General features: G+C 46.0%; 1 long non-coding RNA gene across 1 annotated transcript in view; it reads left to right on the top strand.

The window, feature by feature from the left end:
• LOC147015049 (uncharacterized) overlaps nt 1–22,082 on the top strand; it is a 23,059-nt gene extending 977 nt beyond the window's left edge. The window contains exons 2-3 of the long non-coding RNA XR_015050206.1: nt 4,656–4,794; nt 21,703–22,082. This is a non-coding gene — a long non-coding RNA (uncharacterized LOC147015049). The remainder of the gene's footprint in view (nt 1–4,655; nt 4,795–21,702) is intronic.

Genomic DNA, 22,082 nt, shown 5'->3' with positions numbered 1-22,082 from the left:
CCCACAAGGGGCGTGGGACGCCCCTCATACAAAAAGACAACTAGACCATGATATCTAGCTTGTGTCCAAGTTTCATCAAGATCGCATCAAACGTCACGGAGCTATGCTCTGGAGAGAGTCACAAACAGACAGACGATGCACAGACACAACGAAAATAGTGGTCGCTGCTGGCGCCCGCGAACCAATATTGTTGAAAAATTCAGTAAAAGTAAAAATTGACTGAGTTCAATTGCTCATCCATATATAATTTTTTTTTTTACTGATGTCTCTCAGTTTTACAACTTTTAAAAACTTTTTTACTCTATTTATGTATCAACAAATACCACCCGTCACTTCACTGATGGGAACACTGAGATGGAGTGGGGGAGGTGGGGTGATAGAAAGGGGTGGAGGGAGAAGGAAAGAGAGAGGAGGGAGGGGGAAAGAGAGGGGAGGGGGGGTGGAAGAGAGAGGAGGGAGAGGGAAAGAGAGAGCAGAGGGAAGGGGCATAGAGGGAGGAGGGAGGGAGAGTGAAGTGGAGGGGGAGAGAAAGAGGAGGGAGGGAGAGTGGAGTGGAGTGGAGGGGGTTGGGGAGGGAGGGAAGACTGTGAGAGGAAGGGAAGGCAGACGTGTGGCGGAGCGTCAATTACGAATCATACTGTCTCATCAAAATGATTCTGCATCGAATAACAATGAAGATGGAAACAAAATAATGTCTGAAATCCATTTTATACCTATCATACTATAGATACCACCCAGAGACAGACACCGCTCGGACGCGTCCGGAGCCAAGCTGTCCGGCGACAAACTCCGCTCGGACATGTCTGGAGACGAACTCCCATCCAGACATAAACACTGCCCATATACGTTCGGAGACGAATACCGCCCAGACGCATCCGGAGCCAAGCTGTCCGGAAACAAACACCGCCTGGACACATCTGGAGACAAACTCCCATCAGGACATAAACACCACCTGGACACAAAGTCCCCTGCAGAAAAAAATAACACTGCCTGGACACGTTCGGAGACGAGCAACGCCCGGATGCGTCTGGAGCCAAACACCACTTGGACATGTCCAGAGACAAACCCCCATCCGGACACATCCAGAGACAAACTCCTATCCGGAGTTGTCCGGAGATAAATACCATCCGGACACGTCTCGTAACAAATCCCGCTCGGACGTAATCACCATCCAGACACATATGAAGATAACCACCGTTCAGACATAACAACTGTCTGGATACGTCCATAGACAGAGACAGAGAGACAGAGGGAGAGAGACAGAGACAGAGAGTATGAAAAAAGGAAGCGATAAAGGTAAAGGGGTGGAGATGGGGTTTGTCAAGAGAATGATATGTTAGACTTAATGACCGAACACACACACACACACAAAAATCGGAACACACAACGACACAACAGAGTTTATCATGTAATCCGCTGGCACATCTGCAAAAACTATGTCCCAGTTTTAGAAAATTTGTGGGAAGATGAAACAAAAGTAATCACTGAAAACATGGAAGTACCGCTCACGTATGACATAATGATCCCATCGAGCGTGAACATCGAAAACAAATCGTTGCGACCAGATATCATACTTAGGTATGATTGAGGTGTTAAAACAAGTGATTTTGGACGAAACGATGCAGAAATCAAGAAAATGACCAAACACCAAGACCTCAAAAATGAAGTGAAAAGATCCTGGAAGATGAAGAATACCAAAGGTGTACCAGTGATAGCTGGACCAACAGGAATGATGACAAAGAACCTCACAGAGATATTAAACATAGGGGCAATACCCCTGGGTGCTCACCTGGTAGTGGCTGAATAAGATAACCAGGCAATCAGATTTTTCTGAGCCAGATTTTTCTAACCCTTGAGCCAGATTTTTCGAATGTCATGAACAAACTTTGGTACGTCATGGGTGATGAAGATGGTGGAGAAGTTTAATCAGAATTGTATGTGTAGTTTCGGAGAAGAAAGCAAACACAGATTTTGAGGGGCAACCCCCCCTCTAGCCAGATCCTCCTCGAGATCCCCCTTGAGCCAGATTTTTCGAATATCATGAACAAACTTTGGTACATCATGGGTGATGAAGGTTGTCGTGAAGTTTCATTGGAATTGTGTGTATCGTTTGAAAATAATGCAAATACTTCTTTATGGAGGCAACCCACTCCCCCCCCACCCCCACCCCCACCCCCACCCCCACAAACTCCGTTTTGAGAAGAAGTTGTAAGTATTTGTGGATGGACGGACTGATGATGCGCCATCCCATAAGCTCCCTGGAACTACTTTACAGGTGAGCTAAAAACCATCCATGGGAATATTACGACAAATAAACTACATTTGGAAGCTGTCCATGCTCAGTGACGATCATGAAGAGCCCTCGGCACAAAACTTTGAGAACACAAAACTTCACAGCTTGGTCCATGAATCATGACCCCTTGCTGAAATACTTTGAGCCCACCCTGGGAGGACTCCATTCCACATTCTGAAACTCGCATATGCAGATAACAATCAACAACACACACACACACACACACACACACACACACACACACACACACACACACACACACACACACACTCACACACACACACACACACACACACACACACACGCACACACACACACACACTGCCCTTAATACATATAGAATTTATCCCATAAGGTGATGTATTTATTGGATCACTCATGATATATCTTCACCCCAGCCCCTGCCCACTCACCCCCGCCCCATTTCCCCCCCGTCTCCTGCTTTCAATTTGCTTACCTTGCCCCCTGCCTCTTCACTCCTTGCCCCCGTCTCTTTATCCCCCGCCCCCGCCTCTTCAGTCCTCGCCCACGTCTCAACGAAAAGTGTTTATTCTGCTTCAGAGTTGAAAGTTGACTATTGCCACTATGTGCGATGCACTCTTATAGGTACGAAGTTTTTTTCAGTCCAGGTCACAGTACCGAGAAAAACATGACGCGACCGCTTGGAGGAGCACAAAATTGGTCCTTCAGTATTAATATATAGATAATACCTTTCACGTAAATCTTCAAAGAACATTGAAACATTGGGTAAATTCTGTGATGTCCATCTCAGAGGTCGGTTATGAATACATATATTTAGGTCATTGTGAAAGTCTTGACCAATGAACTGAAATGCTGTCATCACCTCATTCAGAGCTTTCCATTCCTTGTGGAGATCATTAGCATAACAATCCACCTCGTCTATGAGAGTTTGAAATGCTGTAATAAAAAGGAAAATAATTAATTAAATAATCCTATACAATCAAAATGAAGACCAATTACTGCACCATAAGCCTGGTGTTGGCTTAGTGGTTAGAGTGGTGGCTTGGGATCCTAGGGTCCTGAGTTCAAGCCCCGTTGGCCGCTGAATTAATATACACCAGGAGGTTGACTCAGCCTGTCATCCTTCCGAGGTCGGCAAAATGAGTACCAGTGTACTGGTAAGGGGGACATTGCACAGCGGCATAACCGCGTCCCAACCAATGATGCAACCAGCAGCCACAGGCTGCACTCGATAGAGAGGGACTGCACCCGATAGAGAGGGACTGCACCATAGTTCCAAGAAGGAAGCCAGGCATAACAACACACACACACACACACACACACACACACACACACACACACACACACACACACACACACACACACACACACACACACACACACACACACACACACACACACACACACACACACACACACACACACACACACACACACACACACACACACACACACACACACACACACACTTTTGAGGAATTAATCATTTACAAGGCTTTCATGAACAGTTTAATAGTCTATGAAACAATGCTGTCATAAAAGGAAAATAATTATTTAATTATATAATTAATCAAATACAAGGCTTTCATTAACAGTTTAATCGTATATGAAACTTATCAATGTTGTGATGGGTCATTATATTCTTCATCAGAGGAAAGATGGGGAAAGAAAATTCTCGTTCATCTCCGTTTGGTCAAAATGTTTTGGAGTTAGAGAAACGTGGCTTTTACAAAGCAAAAAGTCTTTTGAGGAAGTGAAACACAGTCTGACAGTATTTTGGGAAAATACTGGGTGCAGTTGAAAAACAACAAAATGAATAATGCATTAAGTCTGGGAAAATTTCCAAGTTTTGGAGGCTGTCATTACCCCCAAAATGAGGTGCTCAGACAAGAGCATTAAGAGAGGTATGTCATTTTTCATCTCTGCTCAACAAAGATACTTAAACCAGGAACCAAGTTCAGGTACTCTCAATGGTGATGAGTGTTATAAAAAATTAAGTTATTCCCAAAGATAAAACATAAACATATTTAAAGGATCTCTATTTGATGACTCAATTTGATGAAAGAAATGATCATATGAAAGGAAGGCGAAGCCCAGCCCCCGCAGGGTAGTAGTGTCATAAGGGAGGTGTTTGATGAAGTAATGTGTTCCAGTTTGAAAAGGAGAAATATGAGTGAGCGTAAGCGAGCGAATGTTGTTACGTTGAGAAATGGGACACATTACTGCGTCAAACCCTCCCTTTTGACACAACTCATATATTTTTTTTTATTCCAAAATCAACCTTTATTAGTAAAATACCACGCATCCAAAATCAACCTGTGTCGTTTGTTAGATGCAGTGTGTAGGACGCGGGTCCTATCAAAGTGAAATTTCTGGCCAGATTGCAGGCAATGGCGTGCTATGGCTGACACGTGAAGAGCCGGGAAGGTGGTCGAACTGGGGATACGGTGGACATACCCAAACGATACACATCTCTGATGCAAATGGCAAAAACTTGATGGGGCAAACGACTGGATAAGGTGAGCAACAAACAACACTCCATCCCAAACACCACATCCGCATGTGTACAATACCCAACGAGAACCCAACACTCGAAAAACCAACACCTCATCATGCCCAACACGGACACAAAACCAGTCATGTTCGGTCCCCGGAAACATAAAAACAACAACAAGCGCACACACATGCTCGCCCACACACATACAACACCAGATCACATGTAAGTCAAAACAAAAACAATAGCAGAGCATCCAATCAATTATGTTATTTGACGTTTATTTTGCTTTTGCAAAATAAAATTTAAAAAAGCACTCCTCCATTTGACCTCAAGTACCAGCACGTGACCGGAAATGAGTGGTCATATCGAAATAAAAACCGGACATGTGCCGAGGCTCGGGGTCTTTTGTACGTGAGGAAGCCGGATGTGAAGCTGGTGAAAGGTCGCCCGATAACGGGTCTGCTCTTGCTTTTTTTGCTCAAGTTAGTAGGAGATGATCTAGTTCTTTTATCTTTGGTTGGAAGCGCCTTCTTCTTTAAAAATGTGCAATCCAACCGTCCCGATCTTATACAAATATATATTACTAAAACTCCCATCTTGTATACATGTATGTATGTTCCCAACATACAGCCAAAATGGTACAAGATAACGCAAAATTTTTTAGTGACACCTTACTCACCATTCTCCCGCGGTGTGTAGTATCAAGTTTCATTCAAATCGGGCAACGAAAAAATTACTTAAAAATCAATTCTCGATTCAGTCAAGTACTCTTTGAGAGTATTTGATCAATGCAAACGACCTCAGCGGTATAGTTCGCTGCAGCTATCTCTTTATTTTATTTTATTTTTTTGAAATGATTTTTTTTCACAACCGCTGTCACAACGGGAACCCAACGGGTTCACGGGCCGTCTAATATATATATATATATATATATATATATATATATATATATATATATATATATATATATATATATATATATATATATATATATATATATATATATATATATATATATATATATATATATTGTTGTGGATTTGGAAAACTATCGCTCTCAACATTCAGGTCCTTTAGCTCAGTTATATCGGTAAGTACATGCTGCCAGTTAGGGTCCCAACCCTGGTCTAATGGGTAATTAAATGTTCCTGCGCTGTGAAGTTGTTTTTACAGTTAGGTTTTCTTTTAGTTATTTTTTACACCACCAACTACATCATCTACTCCACCGCCGACCGCACTGCATCGCCCTCGCCTTCGCTTCACTCCTGTCACCACGCGGTCTGAGGAAAGGCCGTAGGCGGAGCCACAAACGCCTCCCCCCCCCCGCTGGAGACTCCGCCCAAGGGGAGGAGTGCCCCGCCCACCGCGCGCCTGTCCAATCGGGTGCGGACGAGGAGTCACATGGGGCCTCCGGTCCAATGGGAGGGCGAGTGGGGAGGAGCGAAGGTTCGTTGAGCGGGAGGGGAGATATAAGGTGTGTTCTGAGGAGGGGAAGGTGGTTCCTTCGTCGGCTGGGTTTTTTTTTCCGACGGATGAGGATTTCAAAAGAGCGTACGCAAAAAGCGCTGTTCTGAGGAGATTTCGTCGTCATTCGTTCCCTGCTTGTTTCTCCCGTTTTTCTTCTCTGCCCGGCTCATCACCTTGGCTTCTGGGGCGACCTCGTCCCGGCCCCAAACCTTCGCGTCGTCGCCTTCCGCCTGGCTGGGACGGCGACACCAGTCTCATGGCCAAGGACATCCAGCCGCGCGCTCGTGGTCAGGTCACCTACCCTGACCCTCAGCCCGACTGTCCTCTGGGCTGGAGGTCCCATTAAAGACCCAGGGGGTCCATTTCTGTCTGTCTGTCTGGGTGTGTGTGTGTGTGTGTGTGTGTGTGTGTGTGTGTGTGTGTGTGTGTGTGTGTGTGTGTGTGTGTGTGTGTGTGTGTGTGTGTGTGTGTGTGTGTGTGTGTGTGTGTGTGTGTCTGTGTGTGGGCCCCGTCTAATAAGTAGTGAACAGTATAAGTGCCTGTGCTGTATATTATTTGCCTTGCTTATTATTTGGTATAGATCTGCTCTTATGTGCTTCTCTCATTCCCTGATTATTATTTGCAATAAAAACCCCAATTGGTAAATGTACTCAGCGAGTCGTGTCGTTTCCTTCATTGGCTGAGCGTGTCGTGCGTGTGAGGGATTCGTGGACCATTGCCAGGGTCCCAAAATAATCGCGCCGGCGGAATTCGGCGATATCACCGCTCGGCTACACACACGGGACAGGCTGCTTAAGCGGCTCGCTTCCGTACGAATTCCGCCGAGGGTGAAGTACTCCGGTAGCTGGATCACGTGGGTACTTAGGGAAGTTGAAGTTGGCAATTAATCCTACCCCACGTGATCTCCCCATTGGCGTATTTCGCTCCTAAAACTACCAGGACCCGTCGACCTGGGCTTACCCGGGCCGGCGATCTGTAAATTCCGGGCGATCGAGCCGAGACGGCCCCACTGCTTAATCGAGGGTCGTGCTCTGGCGACGCATCGGCGGGAAACCACAACAATATGTATTTATGTATATATTTATGTATATATATATATATATATATATATATATATATATATATATATATATATATATTTATATATTGTCACGGCCGTGGTGGCTAAGTTAATCCCCCCTACTGCCCTCCCCTCCCAACCCAATTGTCGTGGACGGGCTGTTAACACAGACCAGGCCGGATCGCCGAGCGGTTTTCCTTGGAGGTGAACACGTGACCCTCAGATATTATGGCGTGCATGTACACAATGGAAGCACACCACAGGGGTTTGTACTCGAACCCATGATCGAGACACGGACACCAGCAACTTAAAATAAACATGGGGATTTCATGAAAATAGATCAAATATTTACAAGGGTAATAATTCAAACTGTAAAAATGAAACATGAGGTCAATTAAAACCTAAAGTTGAGGCGCCTCTACACATGGACTTTAATACACACAAGGGCAAAACGAAATAAAAGAAAATCCTCCCTTTATTCTGGCACTTAACTTTGTCCAGAGATGGTCTTTATTGAACTTGGCAATCGTACCGTGTCGTCCTGCGTGGGAAGATGTGCCCAAAATGGCGCCGAGCCACTCTCTGAGCAGGAAACGCGTGAAGTATTCATTTGGCGGTATTCAATGCCAGGGCTCAGAAACCACTGTGGAGCTTCTTTTCTCAAGCGAATATACCGACCGTTCCTCTCTTGCACACGGTCCATTCACCACGATCGCCTGCGTTCCTCCTCGACCAAACGACGAGGCGATTTCTGAGGACCTGTGATAAGGCCACGAGGCACGCTCTTCTCCCCTCCTCAGAAATGTACACACTTCACGGCTCAGCCAAACCATCAATGGCCAACGTCCTGCTCAGCAGGCGAGCCAATTCACACAGCATGAACATGAGAACCGTGTAGCCTTCGTCATGCGGAGAGCAAAAGCGGGATCCTCCATGTCCTCTGACCAATGTCCTCTCTCGACCACATGCGTCCCTTTCTTTCTCGTGTCCTCTTACGTCCTCCCGACACTAGTCATTCCTCCCTCGATTAATACTCCGCAACCACCCCTGCTCCCTCAACGTCACCCGAACCAAACTCCTCCTCCGGGGCGTGGCCTGCTCAAATTAAAACCCGGGAAGGCGGGGCCTCTGCCTGCTCGGCATGTTTTGCTTGCTTGTTGTCATGGTTTTGGTTCTAAAAACATAGGGAAAAGTCACACGGGGGCAATTACATACTGGGGGAATTATCCCTAATCCCTATCTAATTACCATGGCACCACCCCGTGTGGTGACAAGTCACTTAAGCTCACAGTTTCCCTACTTAATTACATCAAGATCTCTCCAACACGTCAACGGACCAAACACCTCGACACAATCCTAACTTTCTCATGAAATCCCTTCATTTACCCACACAATCAAAACAATATTCATTTGAATATTTCATTTTTTATGACAAAATTATTGTGTAGTCCACCGGCCACACCACATAGTTCACATTTATACCTCGTGTGTTCATTATATTCATTTACCAGGTTCTGCTGAGGGGGTAACCGGGCCTGGAAGCACCCTGTAGATTATTGGCTCAGAGGCAGATTGTAAAAGTGTTGCATTAGAAGCAGAATTCCATGTTATTCGTCGAATGGATGCTCGTGAATGTGCCGTTGATGTTTCTGGGTTAAGTTTGACCCCAATCTACAAAAATGGCGTCCTCAGGAAGAAGAAGATCTCCCACAAACTTTGCTTCCGGGAGAAGTTTATTTGTATTTAAATGTCTGGTAATTGTTTTGTATTCATTTATATGTTTGTGTACTTAAATATAACTCATTAATCAGCAGCTTCAGCACTGTACAGCGATGATTAAAAAAACAAATTCGAACTTTTTTTTGTCTGAAACACCTCCAGGTATGACTGCCGATCCATGGGGAAAGGAAAAGTTCTCCACCTATGATGTCATATCTCACATGGTTTGGCAACTCTGATTTTCTGAAGAATAAACCTTCAAATATCTTCTCCAGAATGGCTTGACAGATTGAGGAGAAACTTCACAAACGTTCCCAAAGCGTTGAGGATACCAGCGTCTTCATGAATAATTTATGTCACGTGGTTTGGAAGCCATATTGGATTGAAGGAAAATATTTTTAAAATTCTCTCTTGATCCGCTGCATCGATCAACATGAAACTTCAAAATTATGATCTCGTAGTGATGGGGAATAGATGTTTTAAATTTCAACCTGATCAGACACATGGTCTGGCAGGCAGAATTATTTATTTTTTCGAATCTACGTTTTCTTTTTTTGAATGAGGCCTCACTTGGCTGTGCCTGGGTGGGTTTTATGTGTGGTGTTGGCTTAATGGTTTGGGTGGTGGGCTTGGGATCCAAGGATCCTGAGTTCAAATCCCACTCGGCTGTTTAATTAATACCAGGTGGGGTTAACTCTGCCTGTCATCCTTCTGAGGTCGGTGTAATGAGTGCCAGCATGCTGGTATTCTGTGTTGGAGTGGCGACCCGTCCAGGATTGTGCCCAATAGCCCAGGAGACTGCTGAGGCAGCACCAACGCTCTGCACAGAGTATGGTCCCAATGGATGGATGGATGGTGGGTTTGACGGTGGAGTAGTTGCAGTTGAAACTCCAATGCAGTCCCTATTTTATTACTCCGACGTTTGACTCTGTCAATAGGAGGGGTTTTCAAATTGTTTTCTCCTCCTCATCCTCCTCACATTTACGTCATTGCTGTGATTGGTCGTCGGACCCTCCACGAGATCAGTAACCAATGACAGCTCAAGCGCTTCAGAGCTCCTGTCGATCATTGAGTTAGGACACGCCCAGGCACGTGGTCAGTCCTTCACCGTTTAAACAGTCACACATCAAGGGCACGTCTTCGTTAACATTTTTGGATAGATTTGTGTTTCTGTCATCTGTAACTGCAATGTCACCTTACATTGTGTCGCCAAGCTGACAGTAATTTGTATCAATATTTATTTTATCGAAGAAATCGATGTCATAACATAGAAGGGGAGGGGGTCGCACATAGTCGCCATCTTGTTATGTTTGGTAATCGGCCACGTAAGTATTACGAACATCATATAGTAATCGACTTTTATTTGACACCCGATCATTCATGGTATTCATTGTTGTTATTTTTTTATATTGTCTGGTAATCGGCTGCCGAAGTATCAACATCATTTGGTAATCAGCTTTCATTCAACGCCGGGGTCATTCATGGTATTCACCTTGTTTGGTCTTCCACTTGATTTGAATTTAATTTTTTTAATAACGCACAAATTTGCTGCCAGAAGAGTTCGCTCACACCAAATCCTTCTCAAGACTGCTGGGGTGGGTGTAAGTATTCTATCAATACCATCCAGTTGAATGTGTGATGCAGCAGAAATCGATCTTACCAAGGCCCATTTCCCAATTACAAGGTACAATCTTGCAGGGATCCCACCAAGACCCATTTCCCAATACCAAGGTACAATCTTGCAGGGATCCCACCAAGGCCCATTTCCCAATACCAAGGTACAATCTTGCAGGGATCCCACCAAGACCCATTTCCCAATACCAACGTACGATCTTGCAGGGATCCCACCAAGGCCCATTTCCCAATACCAAGGTACAATCTTGCAGGGATCCCACCAAGGAACATTTCCCAATACCATGGTACGATCTTGCAGGGATCCCACCAAGACCCATTTCCCAATACCAACGTACGATCTTGCAGGGATCCCACCAAGACCCATTTTTCCCATACCATGGTACGATCTTGCAAGGATCCCACCAAGGCCCATTTTCCCATACCATGGTACGATCTTGCAAGGATCCCACCAAGGCCCATTTTTCCCATACCATAGTGCGATCTTGCTGGGATTCCACCAAGTCCCATTTTTCCCATAACATGGTACGATCTTGCAGAGATCCCACCAAGGCCCATTTTCCCATACCATGGTACGATCTTGCAGGGATCCCACCAAGACCCATTTTTCCCATACCATGGTACGATCTTGCAGGGATCCCACCAAGGCCCATTTTCCAATACCATGGTACGATGTTGCAGGGATCCCACCAAGGCCCATTTCCTAATACCATGGTACGATCTTGCAGGGATCCCACCAAGACCCATTTCCCAATACCATGGTACGATCTTGCAGGGATCCCACTAAGGCCCATTTCCCAATACCATGGTACGATCTTGCAGGGATCCTACCAAAGCCCATTTTTCCCGTACCAAGGTAAATTCCTTTGGTGCAATCCTGGCAAGTGTCATTTCTCGGCCCGCCTTGTGCAGTTATCTCATCCTGTAACACTGAACAAACTGCTGCAATAACGTTACACCATCATTGTTCATCATCAGACTTCCTGGGGGCCAATGTGGTCACATTTGTTGCATTAATATCAAATTATCATCACTTTTCTCAAGATGTAAAATACAAATCTAGTTTGAACGAGACAATCGGAGCGATAACAGTTGGCAATTCAGCAAAGTAACATTCGGGACTCAATTCCCCAGGAACTTAACAAAGTTTGCTTACACAAAGTTTATCAAATAGGTCATGACCCAGAATTCTGGCTCTGTTGAGGTCATAAAAACAGTTTTCAGGCTTGGCAGGGCAAGCCTCGAGATTAGTCTAACTTTCCTTTGGGTGAACACGGCTCAGGGACATCGGAGATAACATTTACATTGGGCGTTCACAAAGTTGTTGCTTTGTTTTTCCAGAGATCCATTTGGTTGTTGTGGTTAAAAATAATATGGCAACAGAAGAACTCGTCATTCTTTGTATGCATTTGGAATCATCGGGCAACTCAAAGTGGAAAGAGCGGGATCTGAATAATTCCTTCAGCTTGTCGAGTGCCCGATCCAATGACCATTGACCATCCAGAACCTCAGCTGGGCACTGTCCATCATCGAGCTTTCGACCCTTTTAGCCCAGAACCTCTCTGATCGAGGTGTCCACATGAAAAAAGCTAATGGGTAAACGATTGAGGCAATGTGCATGCGTTCTGCGAACAGAAGCTGCCATTGAAGAATGTATCTGCGACAGAATGAGTGCTGAGTAGCATCTGGAGACTGAGACCGATGCCAGATTGTGTGTCAGTGTGTGCCGAGCCGGCTCCATCAAGCAGTCTCTTTGCCAATGTCATACACACATTTTCTCTTGCCATTTTCCCTGGGAGCGTGCTCATTAAAGACACCGTTCTCATCATGTGGGGATGTCCTCCACCGATGTTGACTTTTCCAAATTATTTGAGTAGATACCTACCACGAGCAATTTTATTCCACTTAACAACACCTTGATCAATTCTGCCTGAACCGAAGATGACTGGATTTTCACATGAGTGTGACATTTTGTTATCCACAATAAGCAAGGCTCGCAAAGGACGAAGAACATGGAAATAAACATAAAACGTTTCAAAAATTAACAATGGGGACAATTAACGGAGGATGCTGGAGACTCCTCGGTGAATGGAAAAGGAAGAGCACCTCATTTTCCTAAGTTGAGGAAGATGCATCATCTTCACGGGATGAGGAAGAACACTCCATTCCTCAGGCTTGGCTAGGTTACAGACTGTAATTCAAGGTGACAAAGGAATTACAGTAGACACTGCAGAAAACAATGCAACACTGTGCAAAGGGAATCAAACTGCGGTGATTTGGAATTCATGGAGTTATTGTATTTTCTCCGCAAAGCCGAGTCACTACCAGTGGCTTTCTGGCGTGCCGTGCTTGCTACAACCAGCCAGGCACGAGTTCTCCTTGTTTGGGCATCTTCGCAAAGTGTAAATTCTCTGCAGATTTCTATTTTGAACAGAAGAAATATATAAATCCGTGGAGAAGGTTCCCTCTGCTGGAGAAGGGGAGCACTTCATGTACTCACAAGTTCCATCATCTGAGTATGACGATTTTTTTCAATGGCTTAAGGTATTCCCATCTCAAACTGGCTCCAGAATCTGACTCAGACTATGACTTTAATGGCCTCAATCATTCCCACATTCTTGTGGAGTTGGTCAAGGAACGTTTTTGTACCACGTCTTTCACGAACCGGCTGGCCAGGCCCGATGCTCGACCGAAGGCAATTTTGGCAGGAATTTATCATTTGTTCAGGGTCGCTGGGACTACTTGGCCACTCACTCTTCAGGAAAGACAAGGTGGGATCTTGAACATGCACCAACTAATATGAGAAGGAACACCCAGCTTAATGTCCACCCACCGTGTGAAGCACTAATGAGACGGTTTGTAGTTGAGTCAGGAACCGAACCCAGCCTAGACAGTTCAAAGATGAGGGCACTATCTCTGCACCATCTGGAGAACAAATACTAATGCAATCTATTTGTTACCTCCACCACTGAAGGTGGATGGAGATTATGTTTTCACTCCTGTCTGTCTGTGAGCAGGGTATCTCAAAAAGTAAGACAGATTCAGATGAAACTTGGTGGACAGGTTGGGTTTGTGACCAAGACGAACCATTTCGATTTTGGTGAAGATCCGGATCTGAAAAGTTTGTAATTTTTTTTTAAAAGTGATTTTTGACCATTGAAAGATTGGGCCAAAAACAATATATGACACGATATTTCAAAAAGTTGAAGATGGATGACAAAACTGTGGATGAGTTGGGTAGGTAACAAGAACAAGCCAATTAAATTTTGGTTCAGGTCTGTATCCAGATCCATCCTATCAATTGACAGCATGATGATATGATGCCTCGGGGGTTGGGAGGGGAGGGCACAATCACGGAAGTAAAATCACGTGCATAGGTGGCGTTATCTGTTTTTCATCAATACACGATAGTAGATTTCAGTGCCATGCCAAGGAAGACGAGGAATTATTTGTGAAAAAAATACCAAGTGGAACAAACCAAATAAAGATGAAAATAAAGTTGTTTTTATCACAAAATGCTTCGGACAAACAGCTGTTCCCTTATCGTGAGTAGATGAAGGGTAGAGCCAAAAGTTGCACAATTCAATGATGTCCACACGAGAGGCTCCACATGTAAAGTCCTTAGAAATCAAGCTTGATTAATGATCACTTTACAGGCACAGTCTATCTGGGGCCGTACTCTTGTGGCAATTACTCAAATCGAGGCCCAGCAAAACCAGCTCCTCGGAGACGTCATGCGATGACAAACAAGGCAAACCCACATCTTGGCACAGTGACGAAGCTTCCCACGTCATCTTTCTCCCTTCGCTTTCCTCGAGGCATTTGCCTCATCTCATTGCCTGCGTTTTGAGAACCAAGAGACAGGTAGTTGGTAGTGGGATTGAAGGCGATTAAGTATCAAGAGATTTGAAAGTCAAATTCCTTAATACATCTGAGCTATATTTTCTCAGTTTTAATGGGCATCGTCACCTTCCTCCCCCACCCAAAAAAATTAAAATAAAAGCCTTAAGCTCTCAGATTCTCCAACATTCTACCCACAAGAGGAAGATTATCGAAAGAAAGATGAAAATAAAAAATTGTTATAAAAAAACAACCCCCAAAACAAACACATCGTGACCGTTTGTCGAACAGGTAAGAAGTCTGGACAAGTGGTGGCTCGAGCACTCGAAGCTCAAACGTATCAGAACCGCCAAGACTCCATTTTGGCCGACGAGGTAACTTGTGCATCGTCAGTAGAAAGGATTCGAGCAGAAGGATGGTCTCATCCACCTGCAGCTCGGCATGATCCATCCTGCAAACATGATAGCAGCAAATTTTATATATTTTTGGAATACAGAATCCAGGCTCGTGGAAGAATTAAAATATGGAACGGATCAGGATGCAAAAGAACAAAACGAACAGTCGAGAGAGGGGGAAAAACCAACAGTAGGGTTGAAGGACAAAATAGAGGGAGAGTTGGACAAATAATGGGTTTGTGGAGGAATGAGGGGAAGGAAAGGACTTATCGGGTGGACAAGATGGATATAGAACCAAATACTGTACTCAGGAAGGAAAAACTGGGGAAGAAAAGATCATCGTTTTGGATGGTGAATGATTGAAGATGGTGGTGAACAACTGTCTTGAACAGATTGAGGAAAGAATGAGATTGAAGAGAATGTGGAAATTGGTTCTGCAGGTGGGAAAAAAGAGGAACAAATGAGTGGAAGTGAGCAGTGATCCTAGATTTAGGGAGTTTCACCATAAGGGATTTATTGGTGGACTGCAGAAACCTTGGTCGGGGGGAGGGCCAAAGTATGGATAGGGCAGAAAGTGTAAGAGAATAAAAGGAAGTGGTAGAAGACAGAGAGACCACAAATTTTCTGCATTGGGAAAGCGATAGGCCCAGAGACTTAGCTTCATCGCAGAAGATTCCAACAATGTTCAAGGCCCTGGTTTCCATAGCATCAAGCTGGGTAAGATGTGTGGCAGAGGAGCCAGCCCAGGGGGGAGAGCAGTACTCCATCAAATTGCAGATGAAAGCCTTGGAGGTGGACAGGAGTTCAGGTGTGCCAAGGAAGGACTTTGTATGATGGACGACACCCAGTCGGCAGCTGGCTTTGGAGGCCGACTTTGAAATTTGGTTTGCCCAAGAAAGATCATTGCTGATGGTTGAACCCATGACTTTGAATGACTGTACTTCCTCAAGAGGGCTGTTAAGAAAGTAGATAGGTGGATTTACCAAATGCTCCTTTCGGAGAGAGATCGTGAGAGTGCGATATTTGTCAGGATTTAAAGGCATATTCCAAGTGTTTGACCAGCTTGTGATTTTATAAAGGTCTGCAGAGACAGAAGAGGCTGCAGCCTGCCTATCTGAAGGATGATGGGTGTCATGCAGAGGGTGGAGTCATCAGCAAATAGAAAAAGGGGATTTTTGAGTCAGATAAATCATTTATGAAGATCAGGAATAGGACTGGGCCCAGAACACTGCCTTGGGGCACTCCAGCCTTGACAGGGAGAGGAGATGAAAGGACTCTGTTGAGAGCCATAAGTTGACTATGAGAGTAGAGGATGTCAGTTGGCTATGTGTGTAGTTGGCCTTTGATGCCATAGGCAGAGAGTTTTGAGTCCTGCATTGGAGTCATCAGAAGGAACCCAAACAAGTAAAAAGCAAAGATTGTCATTATGAGGAACCTGGATAGGATTCACATTTCAGATGCTACTCCTGTACCCTCAAACCCATCCAGGCACAGCCAAGTGAGCCTTTTTCAAAAAAAAAAAAAAATCAAAAAGAACCCAGATCCTCCCCAAAAAACACTGTCTGCCAGACCATGTGTCCGATCAAGTTGAAATTCAAAACATGTATTCCCCATCACTGCTAGATCATTATTGTGAAGTTTCATGTCACTTTATTAAGCAGTTCCAGAGAAAACATTATTTAATATTTTCAATCCAATATGGTTGCCAAACCATGTGACCGATGGCATCATTTGTGTGAACTTTTTGTTCCTCATGGATAGGGGTCATACGTGTAAAGTTTCACCTCGATCTGTTCAGCCACTTCAGAGAAGAAGATTTTTGAAGGTAAAAAAAAAATACATATATATATATATATATATATATATATATATATATATATATATATATATATATATATATATATATATATATATATATATATACAGATACATACAGTATATGGCTGACCAATCATGCGACCGATGACATCAAATTTTTTTCTGTGGACCATTTTATCCTTAGATGACCCTCAAAAATTTTCATACTGATCAGATGTAGCATTCTACATATGCAATTATGATGTCATAACAAAGGCATCTATGACTTCATATAAAAAATCACACATTCCCCATGAGGAGTACTTGCTACGTGCCAGGTTTCAATGTTTTCCTTGGTGCGGTTTCAGAGATACCGAGATCCAATTTTTTTCCGTTTTTCCAACATGGCTGCCACACCACGTCATCTATGATGCCACAATTATGATCAAAACATTTTACATGAGTAGTCGCACCTTTAGTGAAAATTGTGTTTCAATCCGACAAGCGGTTACAGAGAAAAACACGAAAGTTCTGTGCGGACAAACAAACTGTCAGGTCAGGTCAGGTTCGATCTGTGACCTGCTACAGGTACCATGTAAACCTGTACTAACCTGTTCCATGGTCGGGTTGTCGGCGACTAAACCGTCTCCCCCACCAGGTTTTCTGGTGAGGAGGGTGTTTGGATATGGACACCCAGCAGGATTAAAAACAAAACCTGTCAAAGGGCGGAGGAGCTCCTTGTGAGCCAACGGCCATCCATATCTAGTGCCCAACTGTGTCTGCGGATGTCCTCCTGCAGTTGGGTCACTTCTTATTAGGAGGTTGGTGGCAGGATTTGCACTCCGGCCACCGTAAAACCCTTCATTCCGCAAAACGCAAAAAAATCTGAAACCCACTCCGTGGGAGTACCTCCTGTGCAGCTTCCCTTCGCAGGGCAGCTCACCGGATGACGGGATTGGGGCAAAGCCTTCGGGACCCCCAATCTTTGATAGGAGGGAAACCACGGGGTAACATCCCTGGGTCAGATTGCGGGAGAGTGTGTCGGAGTGGTGCTGAGGTGTCGTCCACCAGACGGCGGTCTCCTTGGGTTAACCTGAGGCGGTCCCTTCGGGTGGGTGCCTGGAATGTCCTATCCCTAAGAGAGGATGATCACCTGTCTCTGTTATCATCTGAGCTCAAGCGTTTGGACATCGGGATTGCAGCTCTCTCTGAGGTTCGGAGACCGGATTGCGGCGAGATAATGGTGGGTGGTTACACCTACTATTGGTCTGGTCGCTCTGATGGTTACCATACCCAAGGAGTTGCTGTAGCTGTGTCCAATAAGCTGACCCCAATGATAATTGAGGTAACACCGGTCAACGAGCGTATTATGAGATTAAGGATTAGCCACTCCTTAGGTGTCATTTCCCTGGTCTCTGTTTATGCTCCGACTGAGGCGAGTGATCTCACCGTGAAGGATGCATTCTACGCCACACTCGAGTCTGTGGTTGATCAGTGCCCCAGACGAGATACACTTCTAGTCTTGGGGGATTTCAATGCATCGACTGGAACTGATAGGGATGGTTATGAGGTGTGTGTTGGTCCCCATGGGTCAGGAACTATGAACCAGAATAGCACTAAGTTCCTTGACTTTGCAAGAAGTCATGGACTTAGGGTGGCTGGTTCATGGTTTCAGCGCCCACAAGCTCATCGCTGGACTTGGTATTCCAACGCTGGCGGTGTGGCAAAGGAGATTGACCATGTCCTCATTGACGGTCGTTGGAGGATGATCCAGAACTGCAGGGTCTACCGGAGTGCTCAGTTCCTCAATACTGACCACAGGCTTGTTGTAGCAACTCTAAAGCTGCACCTTAAATCCTGGAGAATGGTACCATCCCAGCCGAGGCTGGATGTTGCCAAGCTCAGGGATGAGAGAGTAGCTGAGGAGTTTGTGAACAGGCTGAGTGGACACTTGGGGGGTCTGGGTGCTTTGGGGGGTCCTGAAGAGTTGTGGAGCGCCTTCAAGACCACCGTCCTTGATGTTGCCGGTGGATGCCTTGGAGCTCACCGCAGGGCAAAGAAGAATTTTTTTCTCTCAAGGGACACTGGATACCATTGACCAGAGTCGCAGGGCCAGGCTGAATGGCAGAGCTGAGCTGTTCAGGGAGCTGAGGCGTAAAACTGTACGTGCACTGAGGGTGGACAAGGAGGCCTATGTGCGAGGAATCTGTGAGGGGGAAGAGCATCACCTGTGGACAGGTGATTCTCATCCCGCTTACAGGGGAATTCACGCATTACGTTCATCCAAGCCCATCCCTCGGAGCACTACAGTTCGAGCAGAGAGTGGTAGGCTCTTGACAGAGGAGTCTGAAGTGAAGGCCCGCTGGGCCGGTTACTTTGAGCGGTTGTACCAGGCTGATCCCCCAACTGTCGAGTTGGACGTCAAGGGTGTTACAATCCCTGTTGCTGACCCTCGAATCAACTGTGGTCCACCTACGCTTGTGGAAACACGGGCTGCGGTGAACCAGTTGAAACAGGGCAAAGCTCCAGGGATCTGTGGCATCCATGCCGAACTTCTCAAGGCTGGTGGAAATGCTGCACTCGTGTCGTTGCATGCAGTTTTGTGCTCTGCCTGGAACACAGGCATCATCCCAACTGACTGGAAGAGGGGCCTTGTTGTCCCTCTCTGGAAAGGGAAGGGTGATCGCCAAGACTGCAACAACTACCGAGGGGTGACGCTGCTCTCAGTGCCGGGCAAGATCTTTGCTCGGATAATTCTCGATAGGGTTCGCCACCATCTGCTTGAGCACCAGCGTCCAGAGCAGTCAGGCTTTACACCAAAGAGGTCAACGATTGACCGTATCCTTGCACTTTGTGTTTCACCGAACGCAGACGAGAGTTTCGGCAGGGGCTACTTGCAGCCTATGTTGATCTCTGTAAAGCGTTCGATTCAGTGAATCGGGACGTCCTCTGGAGGATTCTTGGTCTTCGTGGGGTGCCACCAAAACTGATCGATCTGATGTCTGAACTCTACTCTGGTACTGAGAGTGCTGTGAAGTGTGGTGGTACCATCTCTGACTTATTTCCAGTTGTTACTGGAGTTCGTCAGGGATGTGTACTTGCCCCCACACTTTTCAGCACTTGTATGGACTGGATTCTAGGGAGGATGTCAGAGAGATCAAGTTGTGGTGCGTCATTTGGGAATGTCAAGATCTCGGACCTTGACTTTGCAGATGATGCAGTCATCTTTGCGGAGACTTTAGACATCCTCTTGGGGGCCCTCGAGGTGCTGAATGAGGAGTCGGAGCCGTTGGGATTACGGGTTTCTTGGGTCAAAACTAAGATCCAGGCTTTCGGTGACATCTTGGATGCTGCTGTCCTGTCTGTGTCTGTTTGTGGTGAGGATGTTGAGGTCGTGGAGAGATTCACTTACCTTGGCAGTGATATTCATGTCTCTGCTGGCTGCGAGTCAGAGGTCAATAGACGTCTGGGTCGGGCCTGGGGAGTCATGGATTCACTGGATCATGGGGTGTGGCGCTGCCGGTACCTGTGCGGGAGGACGAAAGTCCGAGTGTTCAGGTCCTTGGTACTTCCAGTCTTGCTCTATGGGTGCGAGACTTGGACTCTGACCAAGGATCTGAGACGGAGACTTAATTCCTTTGGTACCAGGTCTCTTCGGAGAATCCTTGGCTATCGCTGGTCGGATTTTGAGTCCAACGAGCGGTTGCTGAGAGAGACTCGGATGAGATTTGTTACCTGCATAGTCCGTGAGCGTCAGTTGCGGCTGTATGGACATGTGGCTCATTTTCCTGACTGATCCTGCTCACCAGATTCTCTCAGCGAGGGAGTCTCATGAGTGGAGGAGGCCAGTGGGTCGACCACGTGCCTCATGGTTGCAACAGGTTGACCATCATCTCAAGGAGATGGGGATGGGCCTGGCATCTGCCTGGGGGGTGGCCAGACGGAGGCCCCTGGAGTACCGGCGGAAAGTGGACGCAGCGACGTGCTGTTCTGGCACATGCTCCCATACCTGACCTGAAACAAACAAACAAACAGACCCAAATGCAATACCGTCGACGTTCCGCCGTCGACGGTTTCCGAGGTCAAGGTCACTTAACATATTCCTTGGTTCACCACCTTTCCGCATTCGGAGGGCTGCCATTTGGAAACTATGAGAGATAGAGGAACGTTATGCTGTCGTGATAACTAAATGGGGATGCAAGGAATAGGCAGGAGTTGGTCCGGTCGCTCTACCTATCATAGAAGCTCCGCTACGTCAGTTACCGTTTGGGTTCTTAAAACATGGTTTTTCGGCCGCTGCATAGCAACGGGTAAGCAACGAAACTCAAACGCGCACACTCCCAGCCCATATGGCACCTTGTCGCCAAGTTTCATTGAAATCGGTTTGCTGGTTTGTGCTGTGGAGCCTCGCGTTGCCACACACACACACACACACACACACACACACACACACACACACACACACACACACACACACACACACACACACACACACACACACACACACACACACACACACACACACACACACACACACACACACACACACACACACACACACACACACACACACACACACACACACACACACACACACACACACACAACCCGACAATTACGGATATCAAGCGAATCCCATTTATTGGAAAGCAAAGCATATGTTTGACAGATTCACGAAACACCCCTCTCCTCCCCCTCCTCCTTCCACCACCTACTTCTCCCACCACTCTCCCCCACCCTCCTCTTCGTCTTTTTCTTCCACCACCCTCTTCCTTCTCCTCCCACCACCTTACTCCTCCTCTCACGCTCACCCACTCCTCTTCTTTTTCTTCCACCACCACTCTCCTCCTCCTCCTCCTCCTCTCTTCCTCAACCTCTAACTCCCCTTCCCCCTCCACCACACTCCACACACTGTCTTCCCCTGCACCGCATTCCTTCTCCTCCCTCAAGTTGGAAGCAGTCCTATGTTTATTATTATTATTATTATTATTATAATATTTATTATTATTATTTCTTTCAGATTGCCAATTTGCAGAGAAACGTGACGTTGGGAAAATATCGTTCAAGATCCCGAGCTCGGAGCACAGGAAACCACTGATAAATAAACAGCACTCTCTTGTCCACCTTGTAACATCGCTGTAGGATCATGCTTGCGGTCGGTTGGACCTTCACCGTATACAAGTAGAACGTACGTGCCGGGGCAAAATGGGGCGTTTTGGGCAGCTCCTGATGGGAAAACAAAATAAATGCAGGATGTGAAAAACAGCAAAACGAGAATCACGGCATCACCTGTGGTCAAGTGATTCTCGTCCTGCTTACAAGGAAATTTGCGCATTGCTTTCATCCAAGCCCATCCCTCGGTGTACTGCAGTTGGAGTAGAGGGTGGAAGGTTCTTGACA

The sequence above is a fragment of the Eptatretus burgeri genome, chromosome 12, assembly GCF_056783735.1.
Source record: "Eptatretus burgeri isolate ZD-2024b chromosome 12, Ebu_testis_v1, whole genome shotgun sequence".
NCBI classification, from domain to species: domain Eukaryota; kingdom Metazoa; phylum Chordata; class Myxini; order Myxiniformes; family Myxinidae; genus Eptatretus; species Eptatretus burgeri.
Note: the sequence above shows the minus strand (reverse complement) of the source record. Positions and strands in the feature narration are given on the sequence as shown.